We start from the raw sequence: 24,876 nt of genomic DNA, 5'->3' as shown, positions 1-24,876 counted from the left end.
GTGAATGGCCCTTAACTCCAGAACGTTTATGTGTAGACACATTTCCTGGCTTGACCATCTTCCCTGGAAGCTTTCCCCCTGTGTGACTGCTCCCCAGCCTCGGAGACTCGCATCCGTGGTCACTAAGATCCAATCCTGGATCCCGAACCTGCGTCCCTCTAGGAGGTGAGAGCTGTGCAGCCACCACAGGAGTGAGATTCTGGTCTTGGAAGACAGGGTTATCCTTCGTTGCATGTGCAGATGGGACTCAGACCACTTGTCCAACAGGTCCCACTGAAACACTCTGGCATGGAATCTGCCAAACTGAATGGCCTCATAGGCCGCCACCATCTTCCCCAGCAACCGAGTGCATTGATGGATTGATACTCTTGGTGGTTTCAGAATTTGTTTGACCAGGTTCTGAATTTCCAGAGCCTTTTCCACTGGAAGAAAAACTCTCTGTAATTCTGTGTCCAGAATCATTCCCAAAAACGACAGCCGTCTCGTCGGAACCAACTGTGATTTTGGCAAGTTTAGGAGCCAACCATGTTGCTGCAGAATTGTCAGGGATAGCGTAATGTTCTGCAGTAATTGTTCCCTGGATCTCACATTTATCAGGAGATCGTCCAAGTACGGGATAATTGTGACTCCTTGCTTGCGCAGGAGAACCATCATTTCGGCCATTACCTTGGTGAAAACCCTCGGAGCCGTGGACAGACCAAACGGCAACGTCTGAAATTGGTAATGACAATCCTGAACGGCAAACCTCAGGTAAGCCTGATGTGGAGGATAAATGGGAACATGTAAGTAGGCATCCTTTATGTCTACCGACACCATAAAATCCCCCTCCTCCAGACTGGTGATCACTGCCCGGAGAGATTCCATCTTGAATTTTAATTTTTTTTAGGTAGAAATTGAGGGATTTGAGGTTCAGGATTGGTCTGACTGAGCCGTCTGGTTTCGGGACCACAAACAGGCTCGAATAAAAGCCTTCTCCCTGTTGCGACGGGGGGACCCTGACAATGACTTGATTGAGACACAATTTTTGTATTGCGGCGCATATGACCTCCCTGTCCGGAAGAGAAGCTGGTAAGGCCGATTTGAAAAATCGGCGAGGGGAAACGTCTTGAAACTCCAGTTTGTACCCCTGGGACACTATTTCTAAAACCCATGGGTCCAGGGCCAAACGAGCCCAGAACTGACTGAAGAACTTGAGACGTGCCCCCACCGGTGCGGACTCCCGCAGAGGAGCCCCTGCGTCCAGCGGTGGATTTGGCAGAAGCCGGGGAGGACTTCTGCTCCTGGGAACCGGCCACGGCCGGTGATCGTTTGCCTTTTCCCTTATCTCTAGTAGCAAGGAAGGAAGACCCTCGGCCTTTTCTGTATTTATTGGGCCGAAAGGACTGCATCTGATAGTGGTGTGCTTTCTTTTGTGGTGCAGGCACATAAGGTAAAAATTATGACTTACCCGCGGTAGCCGTAGATACCAACTCAGCGAGGCCGTCACTAAACAATACACCACCTTTATATGGTAGAGACTCCATAGCTTTCTTAGAGTCAGCATCAGCATTCCATTGATGAATCCACAATGCTCTCCTAGCTGAGACTGCCATGGCATTGGTCCTGGATCCCAAGAGGCCAATATCCCTCGCAGCTACCTTTAGGTAGACTGCAGCGTCCCTGATATAACCTAGTGTCAAAAGAATGCTATCCCTATCCAGGGTATCTATTTCAGATGACAAGTTATCTGCCCATCTTTCGATAGCACTACTCACCCACGCAGATGCAATGGCTGGTCTGAGTAGCGTACCCGTGGTGACATAAATGGATTTCAATGTATTTTCCTGCCTACGATCCGCAGGATCCTTTAGGGCTGCCGTGTCAGGGGACGAAAGAGCCACCTTTTTGGACAACCGTGATAGAGCTTTGTTCACAATGGGGGGTGACTCCCATTTTTCCCCATCCCCAGAGGGAAACGGATACGCCACTGGAATCCTTTTGGGAATCTGAAACTTTTTGTCAGGATTTTCCCAAACCTTTTCACAAAGTGTGTTCAGTTCATGAGAGGGAGGAAACGTTACCTCAGGTTTCTTTCCTTTATACATACAGACCCTAGTATCAGGAACAGTAGGATCCTCAGTGATATGTAATACATCTTTTATAGCCACAATCATGTACTGAATGCTCTTTGCCAGTTTTGGATCTAATCTGGCATCACTATAGTCGACACTTGAGTCAGTGTCCGTGTCGGTATCCGAGTCTGCCAGCTGGGTAAATGAACGTTTTTGTGACCCCGAGGGGGTCTGGATTGTAACAACACATCCTCTACGGATTTCTTCCAAGCCTGGTTCTGAGACTCAGATTTATCCAATCTCTTATGTATCAGAGCCACATTAGCATTCAGAGCACTCAAAACATTCACCCAATCAGGTGTCGGCGGTGCCGACAGGGTCACTTCCACAGCCGTTTGTGTCCCTGACATAGTCTCCTCCTGGGAAGACCCTTCAGCCTCAGACATGCCGACACACGTGCACCCAGCACACACAGACACACTGGGCATATAGGGGACAGACCCACAATAAAGCCTGTCAGAGAGACACAGAGGAAGTTTGCCAGCTCACAACTCAGCGCTTAAACCCGGTTCTGAAACAGTTACACAGAATGTCCCAGACCTGCAGCGCTTTTATAATAACTTACATTGCACCAAAAATCAATGTCATCCCCCCCCCCCCGTTTTGCACCCTGTTACTTGTACAGCAGTGTGAGGAAGGACCAGCGTCTCTGCAGCTTCTGTGAAGAGAAAATGGCGCTGATGTGAGCTGTGGGGACTAGGCCCCGCCCCCATAATGGCACGCTTCAGCCCCGCTATTTTTCCAAAATCTTTATACTGGCGGGAGTTTGGACAGTGGCTTGGCACCTTGTCCCCTCTTGCCAGTCACTTTTTTAGAGGTGTATATGCTGCCCAGGGCGCCCCCCCACCGCGCCCTGCACCCTGTAGTGCCGCTGAGTGTGGGAGCATGGCGTGCAGCGTGGCCGCTGTGCGGTACCTCTGAAGCCATCACTGAAGTCTTCTGTCTTCTTCTACTCACCTGCCTTCTGACTTCTGGCTCTGTAAGGGGGGTGACGGCCGGCTCTGGGAACGAGCATCTAGGCGTACCTAGCAATCAGACCCTCAGGAGCTAATGGTGTCCTGTAGCCAAAGAAGCAGAGCCTTTAAACTCACAGAAGTAGGTCTGACTTCTCTCCCTTAAGTCCCACGAAGCAGGGAGCCTGTTGCCAGCAGTTCTACCTGAAAATAAAAAACCTAACAAAGTATTTTCAGAGAAACTCAGTAGAGCTCCTCAGAGTGCATCCAGTCTCACTGGGCACAGATTCTAAACTGGAGTCTGGAGGAGGGGCATAGAGGGAGGAGCCAGTTCACACCCCTTTGAAAGTCTTGAAGTGCCCATGTCTCCTGCGGATCCCGTCTATACCCCATGGTTCTTGATGTTACCCCAGCATCCTCTAGGACGTATGAGAAAGGTATCACTACCCTAATTTCACACCATAAATGCTATTCTCTTCAGGTTTACATATCCTATATAATAAAAGACTAGCGCTGCTCCTCACCTCTGTGGGGAGAATTCAAGTGTTTTGCGCGCTGGCGGCCACTAGATGGCGCCTGACAGAGCAATTCAAGTGTTGCTCTGTTTGGGCGCTGACATTACTGTTATGTTGTTCCGTCATTTTGCCGGGCTGGTAACAAGTTATTAATATTACTTTATGAAATTTAAAGATATTTATTTTTAAGTAATTCTTTCTTTTGAGAACTTAAATGCTGTGTAGATTGTCTCATATTTTAACAAAATGTCTAAATATTCTTATACTGACCCCAATAACTGTAGTCTGGTAAATAGTCTGGTACAGCCAACTCTACAAACAGTAATTTATAACTTAAGCATTTTGTGGTCAGTGACTGAAATTTAGGAGACTTATCTCAATTGCCTGGTACAAAGAGTACTAACTAAATCCCACATTTTGGGCTTACATTTATCAGGATGACCAGAGCTGGCCCTAGGCATAGGCAAACTAGGCAAATGCCTAGGGCATTTGGTATGCCTAGAGGCACCAGCAGCTTCTGCTGATTCAAATGATATGCGGCATGCCTATATTCTGTGTGTAGCATTTCATATGCAGTTACAGCCAAAGTCGCACACAGTATATAGGCATGCTACATATCAATTTAATCAGCAGAAGCTGCTTGTGCATCCTAGCCACATAGCAATGCAAATAAGGAGATCTATGGTAAGAACTTACCTTTGTTAAATCTATTTCTGCGAGGTACACTGGGTACCACAGGAATAACATCGGGGGTGTAGAGTAGGATCTTGATCCGAGGCACCAACAGGCTAGAAGCTTTGACTGTTCCCAGGATGCATAGCGCCGCCTCCTCTATAACCCTGCCTACGTGCACAGGAGCTCAGTTTTGTTAACCAGCTCAATGTACTAGCAGGTAAAAGAGACAACAATCGTTAGTAGGCACATACACTACATTCTCACGACAGGAGAAGGTACCAGCGGCTAATGCCATACAAACCCAAAGAAGCTATGTGCGTCAGGGTGGGCGCCCTGTGGAACCCAGTGTACCTTGCACTGTAGCGGTCACAAGAACATGGCATCCAAAGGAGGCATCCTGGGAGGCGGAAGTATCGAAGGCATAGAACCTTATGAACGTGTTCACTGAGGACCACGTAGCCGCCTTGCACAATTGTTCAAGGGTCGCACCACGGCGGGCCGCCCAAGAAGGTCCAACAGACCGAGTGGAATGGGCTTTGATGGTAGCAGGAGCTGGAAGGACAGCCTGTACATAATCACCATTCTAATCCATCTGGCCAATGTCTGCTTATTAGCAGGCCAGCCACGTTTGTGAAAACCAAAAAGAGAGAATCAGATCTCCTAAGGGAAGCTGTTCTCCTCACATAAATACGGAGAGCCCGTACCACATCCAAAGACCGCTCTTTGGAGGATAAACCAGGAGAGGTAAAGACCGGAACCACAATCTTTTGGTTAAGGTGGATAGATGACACCACCTTAGGCAGATAACCTGGGCGAGTTCTAAGAACCGCCCGGTCACGGTGAAAAATCAGAAAGGGTGACCGACAGGACAAGGCACCCAATTCTAAAACCCATCTAGCAGAGGCAATAGCCAGCAAAAACAAGACCTTAAGAGTAAGCCACTTAAGGTCCACAGACTCTAGAGGTTCAAACGGAGACTCTTGTAGGGCATCCAGAACAACCAACAAATCCCAAGGAGCCACAGGAGGAACATAGGGAGGTTGAATCCGTAAGACACCCTGGGTGAAAGTATGAACATCAGGCAGAGTCGCAATTTTCCTCTGAAACCACACCGACAAGGCCGAAATATGAACCTTGAGGGAGGCCAGACGAAGGTCTATGTCCAGGCCCTGTTGCAGGAAAGCCAAAAGTTTGGCAGTACTGAACTTGTACGCATCATAATTCTTAGCAGCACACCAGGTGAAGTAAGATTTCCAGACCCTATAATAAATCCGAGCTGAAGCCGGTTTACGGGCTTTCAACATAGTTTGAATGACAGTCTCAGAAAATCCCTTCGCCCTCAGAACTGAAGCTTCAAGAGCCACGCCGTCAAAGCCAGTCGGGCCAGATCCTAGCAGACACGAGGGCCCTGAACGAGGAGGTCTGGGTGTTGCGGAAGTAGAAGAGGGCGCTCTAGCAAGAGAACCTGCAGGTCTGAGAACCAATGCCGTCTGGGCAACGCTGGAGTGATTAGAAGTAGTATTCCTCCTTCTTGCTTGAACTTCCTTGTTACCCTGGGCAGGAGTGACACCGGAGAGAACACGTACGGCATCCGAAAGTTCCATGAAATTGCCAGTTCGTCCGGAACATTGCGATTGTGTCGAGACGCCATCAGGTCTACATCTGGTAGGCCCCACTTGTCCACTAGGAGTTGAAAGACTTCTGGATGAAGGCCCCACACTCCGGCGTGTATGTCCTGATGACTGAGGAAGTCCGCTTCCCAGTTGAGGATTCCAGGAATGAACACTGCCGATATGGCAGGCAGATGGCGTTCCGCCCACTGATGGATCTTCCATCATTGCCATGCGGCTTTGAGTGCAGCCTTGATGATTTATGTATGCCACTGTGGTGGCGTTGTCTGACTGTACTTGAACAGGCCTGTTCTGTACCAGACGCAGGGCCAGTGTCAATGCACTGAACACTGCCCGCAATTCCAGAATGTTTATCGGGAGAAGAGACTCCTCCCTGGTCCACCGACCCTGAAGAGAGTGTTGCTCCAAAACCGCACCCCAACCCCGCAGACTGGCATCCGTCGTGAGAAGGACCCAGCTGGAGATCCAGAAGGGATGATCCCTGTTCAGTTGCTGGTCCTGTAGCCACAAGGTCAGTTCAGGTGGACCTCCGGAGTCAAAGAGATCATGCGAGTCCTGATCCGGTAAGGCAGGCCATCCCATTTGGAAAGGATTAACCTCTGTAGGGGGGGGGAGTGAAATTGAGCGTACTCTAACATATCGAAAGCCGACACCATGAGACCTAGTACTTGCATCGCTGAGTGTATCGACAAATGTGGGCGGGATAGGAAGCATCTTATCTTGTCCTGAAATTTCAGGACCTTCTCCGGAGACAAAAACAACCGCTGGTTGTGGGTGTTCAACAATGCCCCCTAGTGCACCATGCTCTGAGCAGGGACCAGGGAGGATTTCTTCCAGTTGATGAGCCACCCGTGGGCTTGTAGGAATTGGACCGTCAGTTCCAGATGACGAAGGAGAACCTCTGGTGAGTTCGCCAGGATCAACAAGTCGTCTAGATATGGCAGGATCCTGATACCCTGACGGCGGAGGAGAGCCGTCATGACTGCCATGACCTTGGTGAAAACTTGTGGAGCCGTGGTCAGACCAAAAGGCAAGGCCTGGAATTGAAAATGTAGATTGCCAATAGCAAACTGCAGGTATTGCTGATGCGACACAGCAATAGGAATATGCAGGTAAGCATCCTGTAAGTCCAGGGATACCATATAGTCCATGGGCTCCAAAGCCAGAACAATAGAGTGAAGCGTTTCCATACGGAATTAGGAAACTTTCACAAATTTGTTCAAAGACTTGAGGTTGAGAATGGGCCGAGAGGACCCGTTCGGTTTCGGGACTATGAACAGCGTTGAATAGTACCCCCTGCCTCTCTAAGCCAGAGGCACCGGCACTATTACTCCAGTGTCCAGGAGTGATTGCACCACCGAGAGTTTTTGCTTTGACCTAATCCGAAGGGATGTTTGTTGAGCAAAACTGGCGAGGGGGACGTTTCTAGAAAGAGATGGCATATCCGTGAGTGACGACTTCCCTTACCCAGGCGTCTGAAGTGGTCTGTAACCATACCTGGGTAAACCGTAGAAGTCGGCCTCCCACCCTGGGATCCCCCAGGGGTAGGCACGCCCCGTCATGCAGCAGGCTTGTCTGTTTTGGAAGCAGGCTGATGGGCACGTTTAGGTTTGGGCTTAGTGGATTTGGAAGGGCTAGCCTGTTTCGGGTACGCCTGACCCTTTGCTTTACCTGGAGGTCAAAAGGAACGAAAGGAAGTACTTTTAGCCTTCGGAACCGATGGAGAAGTACTATGCAGACATGCAGTCTAAGCTGACGCTAAGTCAGCTACAATCTTGTTGAGATCTTCCCCAAAAAGTGTGTTTCCTTTAAAAGGAATCGCGTCCAAGGTCTTTTTAAGAGTCCAGATCTACAGACCAGGACTGCAGCCAGAGAATTTGGCGAGCCAGAATGGACGTAGTAAACGCTTTGGCCGCCAGGACACCTGCATCAGATGCCGCCTACTGAATATAATGAGAGGCTGTAATAATATATGAAAGAAATTGTCTGGCATTATCAGGAAAATCAGACGGTAATTCCACTTCAACTTCCTGACTTCAATAGCTTTTGCAGCCCAAGAAGCTGCAATAGTGGGCCTATGCACAGCTCCTGCAAGAGTGTAAATGGACTCCAAGCAACCCTCCACACACTTATCCGTCGGTTCCTTCAGCGAGGTGACGGTAGTGACCAGCAGAGCAGAGGACACCACCAGCCGCGCGACTTGTGAGTCCACCGGCGGTGGTGTTTCCCAATTTTTACTTAACTCTGCAGCGTGGGGATAACGAGCTAGCATCTTTTAGACAGGAAAAAACGAGATTTATGGTAAGAACTTACCTTTGTTAAATCTCTTTCTGCGAGGTACACTGGGCACCACAGGGAATGATATAGGGGTGTAGAGTAAGATCTTGATCCGAGGCACCAACAGGCTCAAAGTTTTGACTGTTCCCAGAATGCCTAGCGCCGCCTCCTCTATAGCCCTGCCTCCGTGCACAGGAGCTCAGTTTTTATTAACCAGTCCAATGCAGTAGCAGGCAAAAAAGACGACAACTGTTAGTAGCCACATACACCACACACTCATGACAGGAGAGGGTGTCAGCGGCTAATGCCATACCAACCCAAAGAAGCTAAGTGCGTCAGGGTGGGCGCCCTGTGGAGCCCAGCATACCGCGCAGAAAGAGATTTAACAAAGGAAAGTTCTTACCATAAATCTCGTTTTCTGCTGCAGGGTACACTGGGCTCCACAGGGAATGACATTGGGGATGTCCTAAAGCAGTTCCTTATGGGAGGGGACGCACTGTAGTGGGCACAAGAACCCAGCGTCCAAAGGAAGCATCCTGAGAGGCGGAAGTATCAAAGGCATAAAATCTTATGAACGTGTTGACTAAGGACCATGTAGCTGCCTTGCACAATTGTTCAAGGGTCGCACCACAGCGGGCCGCCCAAGAAGGTCCAACTGACCGAGTAGAATGGACCTTTATATTAGCAGGAGCCTGTACATAAGCATGTGCAATCACCATTCTAATCCATCTGGCTAGGGTCTGCTTGTGAGCAGGCCAGCCACGTTTGTTAAAAACCAAAACAGAACAAAGAGAGAATCCGACTTCCTGATGGAGGCAGTTCTCTTCACGTAGATACGGAGAGCCCGTACCACATCCAAAGACCTTTCTTTGGAAGACAAATCGGGAGAGGCTAAGGCCGGAACCACAATCTCCCGATTAAGGTGGAAAGAAGACACCACCTTAGGTAAATATCCGAGACGTGTTCTAAGAACCGCCCGATCACGGTGAAAAATCAGATAGGGTGACCTACAAGACAAGGCACCAAATCTGACACCTGTCTAGCGGAAGCAATAGCTAGCAGAAACACTACCTTAAGAGTAAGCCACTTAAGGTTAGCAGATTCAAGAGGCTCAAACGGAGACCCTTGCAATGCCTCCAGAACCACCGACAAGTCCCAAGGGGCCACAGGCGGGACGTAAGGAGGTTGAATTCGCAATACACCCTGAGTGAACGTATGCACATCAGGTAATGTTGCAATTTTTCTCTGAAACCAAACCGACAAGGCAGAAATATGAACCTTGATGGAGGCCAGACGAAAGCCCAAGTCCAGGCCTTGTTGTAGAAAGGCCAAAAGTTTGGCCGTACTAAACTTGTAAGCGTCATGATTGTTAGTGGCGCACCAAGCAAAGTAAGAATTCCAGACCCTATGACAAATCCGAACAGAAGCCGGTTTTCGGGCCTTCAACATGGTTTGAATGACCACCTCAAAAAATCCTTTGGCCCTTAAGCCGGAAGCTTCAAGAGCCACGCTGTCAAAGTCAATCGGGCTAAATCGTGATATACACAGGGTCCCTGAACGAGGAGATCTGGGCGCTGTGGAAGTAGAAGGGGACGCTCTATCGAGAGACCCTAAAGGTCTGAGAACCAATGCCATCTGGGCCACGCTGGAGGGATCAGAAGTAGGATTCCAACTTCTTGCTTGAACTTCCTTATTACTCTGGGTAGGAGTGACACCGGAGGAAACACGTATGGCAGCCGACAGTTCCATGGAATTGCCAGTGCGTCCACGAATGCTGCTTGAGGATCCCTTGTCCTTGCTCCAAAGACCGGAACCTTGTGATTGTGTCGAGATGCCATCAGGTCCACCTCTGGAAGGCCCCACTTGTCCACGAGGAGTTTAAAAACTTCTGGATGGAGGCTCAACTCTCCGGCGTGTACGTACTGATGACTGAGAAAGTCCACTTCCCAGTTTAGGACCCTCAGAATGAACACTGCCGATATGGCTGGTAGATGGCATTCTGCCCACTGAAGAATCCGTGATACTTCCCTCATTGCCATTTGGCTTCGAGTGCCACCTTGATGATTTATGTACGCCACCATGGTGGTGTTGTCCGACTGTACTTGAACAGGTCTGTTCTGTATTAGATGCTAGGCCAAGATCAATGAGTTGAACATTGACCGCAATTCCAGAATGTTTATCGGGAGGAGAGACTCCTCCTTGGTCCACCGAACCTGAAGGGAGTGTTGCTCCAACACCACGCCCCAACCCCTCAGACTGGCGTCCGTCGTCAGAAGGACCCAGTTGGAGATCCAGAAGGGACGACCCCTGCTCAATCGTTGGTCCTGAAGCCACCACCTCAGTGACAGACGGACCTCCGGAGACAATGAGATCATTTGAGACCTGATCCGGTGAGGCAGATCATCCCACTTGGCAAGAATCAGCCTCTAGAGAGGACGGGAATGGAATTGAGCGTACTCCACCATGTCGAAAGCCGACACCATGAGACCTAGCACTTGCATTTCCGAATGCATCAACACTTGCGGACGAGATAGGAAGAATCGAATTCTGTCCTGAAGCTTCAGGACTTTCTCCTGAGACAAGAACAACCGCTGGTTGTGAGTGTCCAACAGCGACCCCAGGTGCACCATGCTCTGAGCAGGGACCAGGGAGGATTTCTTCCAGTTGATGAGCCACCCGTGGGCTTGCAGAAACTGGATAGTCAGATCCAGATGGCGTAGGAGAATCTCTGGGGAATTTGCCAGGATCAACAAGTCGTCCAAGTACGGTAGAATCCTGACCCCTTGACGGCGGAGAACAGCCGTCATCACCGCCATGACCTTGGTGAAGACTTGCGGAGTCGTGGTCAAACCAAAAGGTAACGCCTGAAATTGGTAATGGAGGTTGCCAACCGCAAACCTCAGGTACTGCTGATGCAACACTGCAATGGGAATATGCAGGTAAGCAACCTGTATGTCCAGTGAGACCATGTAGTCCCCAGGCTCCAAGGCCAGAACAATAGAGCGAAGAGTTTCCATACGAAACTTGGAGAACTTCACAAATTTGTTCAAGGACTTGAGGTTGAGAATGGGTCGGGAAGACCCATTCGGTTTCGGGACTAGGAACAGCGGTGAATAGTACCCCTTGCCTCTCAGTGCCGGTGCCTCTGGCTCAACCACTCCTGTGTATAGGAGGGACTGTACCACCGAATGAAGAGTTTTTACCTTCACCTGATCCGAAGGGACGTCTGTCAGGCAAAATCGATGAGGGGGGCGATTCTTGAAGGATACGGCGTAACCTCGAGTGACGACTTCCCGTACCCAGGCATTGGAAGTGGTCTTCAACCATTCCTGGGTAAACCCTAGAAGTCGGCCGCCCACTCTGGGATCCCCCAGAGGGAGGCCCGCCCCGTCATGCAGCAGACTTGTCAGTTTTGGAAGCAGGCTGACGGGCAGCCTAGGCCCGTTTGGGTTTGGGCTTATTGGGTTTGGAAGTGCGAACCTGTTTTGGGTACACCTAACCTTTTGCTTTCCCTGAAGGACGAAAGGAGTGAAAGGAAGTACTCTTAGCCTTCGGCAACGAAGGAGCAGTACTAGGAAGACATGCTGTTTTAGCAGACGCTAAGTCAGCCACTATCTTGTTAAGGTCGTCTCCAAAAAGAATGTCTCCTTTGAAGGGGAGTACCTCCAGGATTTTCTTAGAGTTCATGTCCACAGACCAGGACCGTAACCAGAGAATTCGGCGAGCCAAAATGGATGTAGTAGAAGCCTTGGCCACCAGAATACCGGCATCAGAAGCCGCCTCTTTAATGTAATGAGCCGCTGTAACAATATACGACAGGCATTGTCTAGCATGATCAGAAGCATTGGAAGGTAACTCCGCCTCCAGCTCCTGAGCCCACGCTTCCACAGCTTTTGCAGCCCATGTCGCTGCAATAGTGGGCCTATGCACCGCACCGTTGCAGATTGCCTTCAAACAACCCTCCACACACTTGTCCGTCGACTCTCTCAATGACGTGACGGTAGTTACAGGCAGGGCTGAGGATACCACAAGCCGCGCCACTTGCGAATCCACTGGCGGGGGTGTTTCACAATTTTTACTAAGCTCCGCAGCGATGGAGTAGTGAGCCAGCGTCTTCTTGTGAGGCGTGAACTTCTTTCCAGGACTCCTGACGTATGTCAACTAAATGTTCAGAGTGAGGTAAAACTTATTTAATCACCTTCTGACGTTTAAACCTGTCCGGTTTCTTAGGAGCAGCGTCAGGCTCCGGTTCATCATCAACCTGAAGAATGAGCCTGATACCTCTAACAAGTCAGGAACATCCACCTGCGAAACAAATTACCCATCAGAAGCATCAGGATCAGAATCTGTGGGGTCCGTATAAACTCCATGCTCATCAGACGAGGTGTCTGGGACGTTGGTGGATTGTGAGGAAGTAATTGCCCACTTAGAGGACCCCTTGGTCTTAGGTAAGCGAGGATTAGACTTTTGAGCAGTCAGTGATTGGTTCAATTGCTGTAACTGATTGGACAGTTGATCTGCCCACGGCGGGTTAACTACGGGGACCATAAGCAGTTGTACCGGCACAGGAGGTCCCATAGGGGGCGTAAGTCTAGTTACCAGCGTATTCAATAGTGTGGAGAAGGCAGCCCAAGGTGGGTCATTTTGCACCCCCGTTGCTACAGTCCCACTAAGGAACCCCCAGAACCTGAACCCTCAGCTGCTATGTTATCCTCAAATGTGTCTGCAGCGTCAACACCACGCAATGTGGGATCAGCCCCAGCTCCATTGCCATTTGGAGCTGACATAATCAAAAGCTCAATGCAAGGCAACACAGTACAATATCAGTAACACAATACCTGACAAGAACCCCCTGTGCAGTGCATCAGCACAAACAGGGAATTCAAGAGGTATATGGTGACTAAAAATCACAAAGAAAAATACACACTGAGTATATCCTGTGAACTGCCTATATTATGATAAACCTGACACACTTAGCCCCCTCAGGTTATAGAATATAGGGATAGCAATCTGAGTGAGATACACGAAATGGAGGTCACACAGCAGCTATATGCACACACACTTAGTCATAATGTACAATGCAGAAATTATGTCATGCAATAAAACTGCACTGGACTAGCAATACAGAGTAGTACTATGTATAGCTATACACTGGATTAGATATAACAATGCACAGTAAAGACTGGATGTATATCACAGGGTACTTGTACTAAATAACCCTGACTAAATGCATTTTTTCTTAACTAACACTGTCAGCAGACATGTAGAATACTTAAGTGTCCTGTAAAATGCACACCGCTGACAGGCAGGCGGCTTTACAGAGGAGGATTTGCCAAACAGTCCCAGGAACAGTGCTGCTCTGTGTAATGGCACCCAAACACTGACTGGGGGAGAGAGAGAGAGATATGCAGCTCCAGGGCGGGAACATTTACTCTAAATGGCGCCCTGGGGCTGGGGGATAGGCTACATGTCAAAGCCTTATCCCCTGCTGGACTTCACCACCGGGTACTGGGGGCTTAATAAAACGGTTTTATGAGAGAAAAACGACCTGTGCCCATGCCCTGGTGGTCTAGTGGGGTCCCTGTACTACCACAGTGTCCACGCCAGCGCGCGCGGCCCGCCTCCCATCGGCCGCGCCGGATCGCGATTTACAGCAGGTCCCGTCAAGGGGACCCCTTACCTCCTCCCTGAAAGCGGCCATAATATGGAAGTCTAAGAGGTTAAATTAGAAGTGCTGCAAACATACATAGGAAAAGAGGCACTTAACAAAATAATCAAAATACAAATGCGTATACAAGTGCATAGGCCTACATTGGGGCTAATTCAGCTGTGGGCGTTGTGCACATAAAAATGGCCATTGCGGTAATGGCCATTGCCAAACATTGCAATTTTTTCTGCACTAAACCTTCTCAAGTGAAATAGCTGCCCACCCTTGCCCTAAGACAGGGGTGGGGAACCTCCGGCCCGCGGGCCGTATAAGGCCCGCGAAGCCGTTTGGTCCGGCCCACCCACTCCTCTCAGTGAGACACGCCGCCGCACAGTCCGGCGGCAGCGTGTCTCAGCTGTCACCACACGGAGGAGAGCGCGGCTATTGTCGGGCGGCGGTGGCGGCGTGTAGGACTTGAAACCAGCCGCCGGTTCGTGAGCCAATCAGAGCTCGCGGACCGGCAGCCAATCAGGAGCCGCGGCTGCCGGTCCGCAAGCTCTGATTGGCTCTCGAACCGGCGGCTGGTTTCAAGTCTTACACGCCGACCGCCCAACATAGCCGTGCTCTCCTCCGTGTACCCGCCGAAAGGAGCGGTAAGCGGGACGGGGGGGGGGGGGGGGGGGGGGAAGGGGGGGTCATCTGTATACCTGGCACTGTGGGGGTCGTCTGTATACCTGGCACTGTGGGGGCATCTGTATACCTGGCACTGTGGGGGCATCTGTATACCTGGCACTGTCGGGACATCTGTATACCTGGCACTGTCGGGACATCTGTATACCTGGCACTGTGGGGGCATCTGTATACCTGGCACTGTGGGGACATCTGTATACTGGCACTGTGAGGGGCATTTGTATACCTGGCACTGTGAGGGGCATTTGTATACCTGGCACTGTGGGGGCATCTGTATACCTGGCACTGTGGGGACATCTGTATACCTGGCACTGTGAGGGGCATTTGTATACCTGGCACAGTGGGGGCATCTGTATACCTGGCACTGTGAGGGGCATTTGTATACCTGGCACTGTGGGGGCATCTGTATACCTGGCACTGTGGGGGCATCTGTATACCTGGCACTGTGGGGGGCATTTGTATACCTGGCACTGTGAGGGGCATTTGTATACCTGGCACTGTGAGGGGCATTTGTATACCTGGCACTGTGAGGGGCATTTGTATACCTGGCACTGTGAGGGGCATTTGTATACCTGGCACTGTGGGGGCATTTGTATACCTGGCACTGTGGGGGCATTTGTATACCTGGCACTGTGGGGACATCTGTATACCTGGCACTGTGAGGGGCATTTGTATACCTGGTACTGAGGGGCATCTGTATACCTGGCACTGTGAGGGGCATCTGTATACCTGGCACTGTGAGGGGCATTTGTATACCTGGCACTGTGGGGTCATCTGTATACCTGGCACTGTGGGGGCATCTGTATACCTGGCACTGTGGGGGCATCTGTATACCTGGCACTGTGGGGACATCTGTATACCTGGCACTGTGAGGGGCATTTGTATACCTGGTACTGAGGGGCATCTGTATACCTGGCACTGTGAGGGGCATCTGTATACCTGGCACTGTGAGGGGCATTTGTATACCTGGCACTGTGAGGGGCATTTGTATACCTGGCACTGTGGGGTCATCTGTATACCTGGCACTGTGGGGTCATCTGTATACCTGGCACTGTGGGGGCATCTGTATACCTGGCACTGTGGGGACATCTGTATACCTGGCACTGTGGGGGCATCTGTATACCTGGCACTGTGAGGGGCATTTGTATACCTGGCACTGTGGGGGCATCTGTATACCTAGCACTGTGAGGGGCATTTGTATACCTGGCACTGTGGGGGCATTTGTATACCTGGCACTGTGGGGGCATCTGTATACCTGGCACTGTGAGGGGCATTTGTATACCTGGCACTATGAGGGGCATTTGTATACCTGGCACTGTGGGGGCATTTGTATACCTGGCACTGTGGGGTCATCTGTATACCTGGCACTGTGGGGTCATCTGTATACCTGGCACTGTGGGGACATCTGTATACCTGGCACTGTGGGGGCATCTGTATACCTGGCACTGTGGGGGCATCTGTATACCTGGCACTGTGGGGGCATTTGTATGCCTGGCACTGTGGGGGCATTTGTATACCTGGCACTGTGAGGGGCATTTGTATACCTGGCACTGTGGGGGCAATTGTGGATCTGGCACTGCACTATTGGGGGCATATGTGTATCACGTCCCATTTTAACTGTCCACACCCATTTTTTTGGCGCGCGTGGGGGCAGACTTGTATGGCCCCCGAAGGATTTTATAAATATCCAAATGGCCCTCGGTAGAAAAAAGGTTCCCCACCCCTGCCCTAAGAGATGCACCTCCAAAAAGCAAAGCTAGGGATGTGCCCACGTCTAATTGCAGGCACTTACATGAACACAGCTCAGGGGTATATTTACTAAAGTGCAGGTTTATAGAAGTGGAGATATTGCCCATAGCAACCAATCAGATTCTACCTATTATCTTACAAAAGGTGCAAGGTAAATAAGTAGAATCTGATCGGTTGCTATGGAAAACATCTCAACTTCTATAAATCTGCACTTTAGTAAATATACCGCTTAATGGGCCTAATTCTGAGTTGATCGCAGCAGCAAATTTGTTAGCAGTTGGGCAAAACCATGTGCACTGCAGGAGGGGGGCAGATATAACATGTGCAGAGAGAGTTAGATTTGGGTGGGGTGTATTCAAGCTGAAATCTAAATTGCAGTGTAAAAATAAAGCAGCCAGTATTTACCCTGCACGGAAACAAAATAACCCACCCAAATCTAACTCTCTCTGCAAATGTTATATCTGCCCCCCCCTGCAGTGCACATGGTTTTGCCCAATTGCTAACAAACTTGCAGCTGCGATCAACACAGAATTACCCCCAACGTACATTTGTCCAAACCTGTTCTCCCTCTCCAGTTGTAAACCTCCAGATAAAGAGATCAGGTGGAGGTGTTGCACATAGCAGCCAAGCAGAGTCTAACTATAATTTTTTAGAATGCACCAGATAAAGGATAGCTAGAATCCAGGGCCCTAACTACGTGTGTGCCAGTGGTGCCTTGCACACTGCACAACTGCACTGTGGGCACACCATGTGGCAGCACCACCCACACGGCTGCTGCCTGCTCTCTCTCTCATTGCCTCTTGCCGACCACAGCGCTGCCCTGCAAAGAAGCCAGAGCAGTGGGCCGCTATTTGAGCCCCGCACCTCTGGAATTTGGCTCCGCCTCCTTCAAAGACCCGCGAATCACGGGTTGTGCACTTGTGCTGTGTGTCTTGGCACTTGGCAGCTGCTGTAACCTTCGACTGCCACAGTCCCTCAACTGGCTGGCACTTGTAAAGGTGCATGTACACTAGGCGATTTTGAGCTCAAAGTAGCTCACTTTTGGCGTTTTGAGCTCAAAATCGCCTAGTGTGTATGGCTGGGCGATGAGCGGTGAGCGCTGATGCTTGCTCCCGCATCATTGCTGGGCGCCGCCATCTGTCGGCCTGTTTTACCGGCCGAGCGAACCACTTTCCACAGTCTCCTACTGTGGAAAGTGGCTCACCGCCTTGAAAATGGCTGGGTCGGTGAAAATCGATCAGTGTGTATGCACCAGCGATTTTCACATCATCGCTCAGCATACACAGTGCCCAGTGTGTATGCACCTTAAGTGATATTATTCCAAAAATGCTTGTATCTGCCATAATGTGTAACTGGGGAATTCTGCTGCCGAAATGTGTAAAAAGGGGGACTCTGCTGCCGTAATGTGTAAAAAGGAGGACTGACTCACTCTGCTGCCGTAATGTGTAAAAAATAAGATTTTAAACCTACCGGTAAATCTTTTTCTCCTAGTCCGTAGAGAATGCTGGGGACTCCGTAAGGACCATGGGGTATAGACGGGCTCCGCAGGAGATATGGGCACTATAAAGAACTTTAAAATGGGTGTGCACTGGCTCCTCCCTCTATGCCCCTCCTCCAGACCTCAGTTAGAGAAACTGTGCCCAGAGGAGATGAACAATATGAGGATAGGATTTTGTTAATCTAAGGGCAAGATTCATACCAGCCCACACCATCCACACCGTATAACCTGGAATATACGCAACCAGTTAACAGTATGAACAAAAAAACAGTATCAGCTAAAGACTGATCTCAACTGTAACATAACCCTTATGTAAGCAATAACTATATACAAGCCTTGCAGATTTCGTCCGCACTGGGACGGGCGCCCAGCATCCTCTACGGACTAGGAGAAAAAGATTTACCGGTAGGTTTAAAATCTTATTTTCTCTTACGTCCTAGAGCATGCTGGGGACTCTGTAAGGACCATGGGGTTTATACCAAAGCTCCAGACCGGGTGGGAGAGTGCGGACGACTCTGCAGCACCGACTGAGCAAACGCAAGGTCCTCATCACCCAGGGTATTAAACATATAGAACTTTGCAAAAGTGTTTGAACCTGACCAAGTAGCTGCTGTAAAGCCGAGACGCCTCGGGCAGCCGCCCAAGAAGAGGCCACCTTCCTAGTGGAATGGGCCTTTACTAAATTTGTTAACGGCAATCCCGCCGTAGAATGAGCCTGCTGAATCGTGTTACAGATCCAGCGGGCAATAGTCTGCTTAGAAGCAGGAGCGCCAACTTTGTTGGCTGCATACAGGACAAACAGTGCTTCTGTTTTCCTAACTCGAGCCGTCCTGGCTACATAGATTTTTAAGGCCCTGACTACATCCAGGGACTTGGAATCCTCCAAGTCACCCGTAGCCACAGGCACCACAATAGGTTGGTTCATATGAAATGAAGAAACCACCTAAGGCAAAAATTGAGGACGAGTCCTCAACTCTGCTCTATCCACATGGAAGGTCAAATAGGGGCTCTTGTGAGACAAGGCCGCCAATTCGGACACCCACCTTGCAGATGCCAAGGCCAACAACATGACCACCTTCCAAGTGAGAAATTTCAATTCAACCGTTTGAAAAGGTTCAAACCAGTGAGACTTCAGGAACCGTAACACCACGTTAAGGTCCCAGGGTGCCACTGGGGCACAAAAGGAGGCTGGATGTGCAGCACTCCCTTTACAAAAGTCTGGACTTCTGGGAGAGAAGCCAATTCCTTCTGAAAGAAAATAGATAGGGCCGAAATCTGTACCTTAATGGAGCCTAATTTTAGGCCCATATCCACTCCTGTCTGTAGAAAGTGGAGAAAACGGCCCAGATGGAAATCTTCCGTAGGAGCATTCTTGGCTTCACACCAAGAAACATATTTCCTCCAGATACGGTGATAATGTTTTGCCGTCACCTCCTTCCTAGCCTTTATCAGAGTAGGGATGACCTCCTCCGGAATACCTTTCCCAGCTAGGATTCGGTGTTCAACCGCCATGCCGTCAAATGTAACCGCGGTAAGTCTTGGAACACGCAGGGCCCCTGTTGTAACAGGTACTCCCTGAGAGGAAGAGGCCATGGATCTTCTGTGAGCATCTCCTGAAGATCTGAATACCAGGCCCTTCGAGGCCAATCTGGAACAATGAGGATTGTTATCACTCTTTTTTGTCTTATGATTCTCAATATTTTTTAGATGAGAGGAAGAGGGGGGAACACATACACCGACTGAAACACCCAAGGTGTCACCAGGGCGTCCACCGCTACTGCCTGAGGGTCCCTTGACCTGGCACAATACCTCCGAAGCTTCTTGTTGAGGTGTGACGCCATCATGTCTATGTGTGGAATTCCCCAAAGACTTGTTATCTTTGTAAAAACGTCTTGATGAAGTCCCCACTCTCCTGGATGGAGATCGTGTCTGCTGAGGAAGTCTGCTTCCCAGTTGTCCACTCCCGGAATGAAGACCGCTGACAGAGCGCTTACGTGATTTTCCGCCCAGCGCAGAATCCTGGTGGCTTCCGCCATTGCCACTCTGCTCCTTGTCCCACCTTGGCGGTTTACATGAGCCACGGCTGTGACGTTGTCTGATTGAATCAGAACCGGTAGGTCGCGAAGAAGATTCTCCGCTTGTCGTAGGCCGTTGTATATGGCCCTCAATTCCAGTACGTTGATGTGTAGACAAGCCTCCTGGCTTGACCATAGGCCCTGAAAACTTCTTCCTTGTGTGACTGATCCCCATCCTCGGAGGCTCGCGTCCGTGGTCACCAGAACCCAGTCTTGAATGCCGAACCTGCGACCCTCTAGAAGGAGAGCACTTTGCAGCCACCACAGGAGAGACGCAACAGAAAGAAAGTAACCAAGGTTAATGCTCGGGCGCAGGTTGGGCTGTTGTTCTAATGCTGCTGCTAAACAACAGGATTAGTCAATCCTGATACAGGAAACCATACAAACAATAAAGAAAAAATAGCAGCGCTAAATTCAATTAATATTACAAAGAGATAGATTAGATGAAAAAACAGGTAAAAACATTTATTAATGATTCTGATAAAATACCAATTAAGATCAATAAGATCACCGGCAAACTTAATGATACCAGAAATGTCCGTTACTTTTGAATAACTGGACACCAGTTTAGGCAGATTTATATAGGCTTAGGAGCTGGTTGCACAGTCCCAAAGAAAATATTACCGCTTCTTATGCCGCTGGAGGAAGAAAGTTCCAATTAGAAGATTCTTCAATCAGGAGTTGGTAACATAGTCTCAGTCCTCACCAGTATGCAGAGTTTGACTTGCAGAAACGGTCCTTAATAGGCCTATTTATATCCACCAAATGTTGAATCTGGACGTCCAGTATGGTCCGGGCACTGGTTCTGTAGCAAACAGCAGCTCAGAATGGAAGTGAACAAGCCCGGAACCGGGTGAAACGCGTTTTCCTAGTGGGCACTCTATCTACCTTACATCTGTTTCTTATGGGCACCTTACCGATTTGACAACCGATTGGGTGATATTAGATACTTATTCAATATTTCATTGTACCTGTCCTAACTTAATAAGTTCATACCGTGTTTATATTAGAAATTACCTATATTGCTGGTGGCTCCAGCCCAACTGTATTGCATGTATATGTAACTGCCAGTTAGGAACATCTTGACCTAATCCTGTGACAGGGGCAGGGCTTTTCTGACCACCCAGCCCCAAGTACAGGCACCCTGATCACTTACTTAGATACTCAGGTCACTTAGATACTTATTCAATATTTCATTGTACCTGTCCTAAACTTAATAAGTTCATACCTTGTTTATATTAGAAATTACCTATATTGCTGGTGGCTCCAGCCCAATTGTATTGCATGTATATGTAACTGTCAGTTAGGTACAAGTGATCTAATCCTGTGACAGGGGCAGGGCTTCACTGACCACCCAGCCCCAGATACAGGCACCCTGATGACTCACTAATTGAATGAACGACATCCATTACTTATCTGTGACAGCTCAGTTTCTCCATTCCAGCAAAAAAATGCTATATGTTGGTTATTGGAAGAGTCTTTGACAGATTCTCTGATATATTTTTCAGTGAACGAGCTTAAAATATCCACGGTTATTCATTAATATATTTTTCTGCCCACTCTCGCTACAAGAAACACATTTGTCTCTTGCATTTAAAATATTTAACAGATGTTATGTAATCCCGCCTTATAGCCTGCCAAAGTGTTTTTCAAACTGTATGTATCATGTCTTTTTGTTTCTTTTGGGACATATCACCAAAACGATGTTCGCATAGGTGATAGTCACTCCGCCTCATATATTGGTTTATAGGATATACACACACTTTTTTGTCCATAGACGACTTCCTGATAATATCACCAGTGTCTGCTTGGGCACGGTGCACTAGATAGAACCGTGTTCATTAGATATTGCTGAAATCTGCATGTAACAGGGGTATCAGACATATCCAGTGATTTGATGTACAACTTGCATTACCTTGATTCAACAGCATTATTCTTCCTGTGAATTTTTTGCGGACAGTAATTACAGTGTTATTATCACTTTTTTAACCTGGATCCGATATTTTCCAATAATAGAGGTGACCCAAAGGGACTCAATCAGACATCACGGCCCTGTGTTAACCACGTGTCCTCAATTCTCCTAATTTTTCCCACTTTCCTTCCTTCTGTGAACTCTCATCCATGATTCTGGGGTACGTGTCCCCCAGGGGACACGTCTCTTCAGTCTAACGTGGACAGCAGATTCACACCTACTCATCTAGCCCTCATCTTTCTCCTTCCTTGTGCATTCCTAGCATTTTGTTTCCCAGGAGGAATCAATCCTCCTTTTCGGTGCACTCTCATTGGTGCCATAGGATTACATTCCTACGACCATACCCCTACGTTCACGCCCAATCTCGTTCGATCTTGGAAGCTAAACCTAGGTGGGCTGAGTTAGTACCTAGATGGGCGACCACTAGGGAATACCCAGTGAAGTAGGAAGACTCCTTTTCCTGTGAAAACCACACCAACAGCAGTATCACCACTCACACCTAATTATTTTCCCTTTTTACTCTCTCTCCTCTCACCTAGACAGTGGTGCTCGAGAGAACTGGCATTCAATGTTTGGGTCCTCCCACGCACGAATTAACCCAATTTAGGGCTACATCAATACAACAGTGGTGCCTAATAGAATTGTCATTTAGTGTTTGGGTTCTCCCACTCACGAATTAACCCTTCTTAGGGCTGTATCAATACAAACACAGTTTGTACAGACCTTGAGCAGACGGAAGTAGCTTAACATGTAGCCATCTTCCGATATGCTGTTATCCAGGCATAATTGAGATCTGAACATTTTTATTCCCATCCTGGGAGATCTCTCTCTCCAGTAGGGACAAGTATACTTGTCCCAACACCTTTTAGTTAGTTCTGCTTCTTAGTGCATTTTAGAAAGTTGAAATAAAGATTGAATCAATTTTTAGATACTATTTCTTTACATCTAGTTAACTGAAGAGTGCGCCCAAACAAGAGTCATACTTTTCTCTTTACGTATACATTGTGTTTTTCCCCTACTTTTGACTCTGGGCGCACCGCCATACGGACGGATAGGAATTGCCTAAACGATATTGTCCATCTCTGGTTTACATTATCACTTTTGTATTTTGAATCTAGGTCGGTGCAGGATCAAAAACCCTTCTCTTTGTACAAGCAAACAGCCGGTGATCAGGATGGCACCTGACGCGTTTCGCTGCAGGTCCTGCAGCTTTTTCAAGCCTATATAAATCTGCCTAAACTGGTGTCCAGTTATTCAAAAGGAACGGACATTTCTGGTATCATTAAGTTTGCCGGTGATCTTATTGATCTTAATTGGTATTTTATCAGAATCATTAATAAATGTTTTTACCTGTTTTCATCTAATCCATCTCTTTGTAATATTAATTGAATTTAGCGCTGCTATTTTTTCTTTATTGTTACCACAGGAGAGACACCCCGGCCCGGGGGGACAGGCTTATCTTCTGATGTATTAGTAGATGGGACCCTGACCACTTGTCCAGGAGGTCCCACTGAAAACGTCCTTGCATGAAACCTGCCGAAGGGGATGGCCTTGTAGGCTGCCACCATTTTCCCCAGAACTCGAGTGCATTGATGAACAGACACTCTGTTAGGTTTTAGCAAGTCTCTGACCATGTTCTGGAGTTCATGGGCTTTTTCCATCAGGAGAAAAACCCTATTCTGTTCCGTGTCCAGAATCATGCCTAGGAATGATAGTCGAGTCGTTGGAATCAATTGTGACTTTGGCAGATTGAGAATCCAACAGTGTTGTTGTAGTACTCTCAGGGAGAGCGACACGCTCTTCTGCAATTGATCTCTCGATCTTGCTTTTATCAGGAGATCGTCCAAGTATGGGATAATTGTAACTCCCTGCCTGCGCAGGATCACCATCATCTCCGCCATCACCTTCGTGAAAATCCTCGGGGCCGTGCAAAGCCCAAACGGCAACGTCTGAAACTGGTAATGACAGTCCCGTACAGCGAATCTCAGGTACGCCTGATGAGGAGGATATATGGGGACATGAAGGTATGCATCCTTTATGTCGAGTGACACCATAAAATCCCCCCCTTCCAGACTGGAGATCACAGCCCGGAGCGATTCCATCTTGAATTTGAACTTTTTCAAGTACAGGTTTAGGGATTTTAGATTTAAAATGGGTCTGACGAACCATCCGGCTTCGGGACCATGAACAGGGTCGAATAGTACCCTTTCCCCTGTTGAACTAGGGGAACCTTGACAATCACTTGCTGTTGATACAGCTTTTGAATTGCAGCTAACACTACTTCCCTCTCTGGGGAAGAAGCTGGAAGGCCGACTTGAAAAATTGGCGAGGGGGCACCTCTTCGAATTCCAGTTTGTAGCCTTGGGATACAATATCCATCGCCCAAGGATCCACGTCTGACAGAACCCAGACCTGGCTGAAGAGTCGAAGACGTGCCCCCACCGGTGTGGACTCCCTCAGTGGAGCCCCAGCGTCATGCGGTGGATTTAGTAGAAGCCGGGGAGGACTTCTGCTCCTGGGAACTAGCCGGAGCAGAAGCACTCTTTCCTCTACCCTTACCTCTGCCGAGGAAAGATGAGCCCCGACCTCTTCTGTACTTATGCGACCGAAAGGACTGCATCTGATATTGTGTAGTTTTCTTTTGCTGCGGGGGAACAAAAGGCAAAAAGGTAGATTTACCCGCGGTAGCTGTGGCAACCAGGTCCGCGAAACCTTCCCCACATAAAACTTCACCTTTGTATGGCAAAACGTCCATATGCTTCTTTGAGTCGGCATCACCCGTCCATTGGCGGGTCCACAGGGCTCACCTAGCAGAAATCGCCATGGCGTTGGCTCTCGAACCCAGCAGCCCAACGTCTCTTTGAGCGTCCCTCATATATAAGACTGCGTCTTTAATGTGGCCTAAGGTCAATAAAATGGTATCCCTATCTAGGGTATCAAGGTCAGCTGATAAGGTTTCTGTCCAAGCTGCCACCGCACTACACACCCATGCCGATGCTATTGCCGGTCTGAGCAAAGCACCTGTATGCGCATAAATAGACTTTAAAGTAGTTTCCTGTCTGCGATCAGCAGGATGCTTGAGG

The 24,876-nt window shown here is 48.9% G+C and overlaps 1 protein-coding gene and 1 pseudogene across 2 annotated transcripts in view; one reads left to right on the top strand and one right to left on the bottom strand.

Moving 5' to 3' along the window:
• NPHP3 (nephrocystin 3) overlaps positions 1–24,876 on the bottom strand; it is a 303,001-nt gene that overhangs the window by 255,567 nt on the left and 22,558 nt on the right. The window lies entirely within an intron of this gene.
• Positions 22,124–22,242, top strand: LOC134929977 (5S ribosomal RNA; annotated as a pseudogene).

This window comes from Pseudophryne corroboree, chromosome 5, assembly GCF_028390025.1.
Source record: "Pseudophryne corroboree isolate aPseCor3 chromosome 5, aPseCor3.hap2, whole genome shotgun sequence".
Lineage (NCBI taxonomy): Eukaryota > Metazoa > Chordata > Amphibia > Anura > Myobatrachidae > Pseudophryne > Pseudophryne corroboree.
Note: the sequence above shows the minus strand (reverse complement) of the source record. Positions and strands in the feature narration are given on the sequence as shown.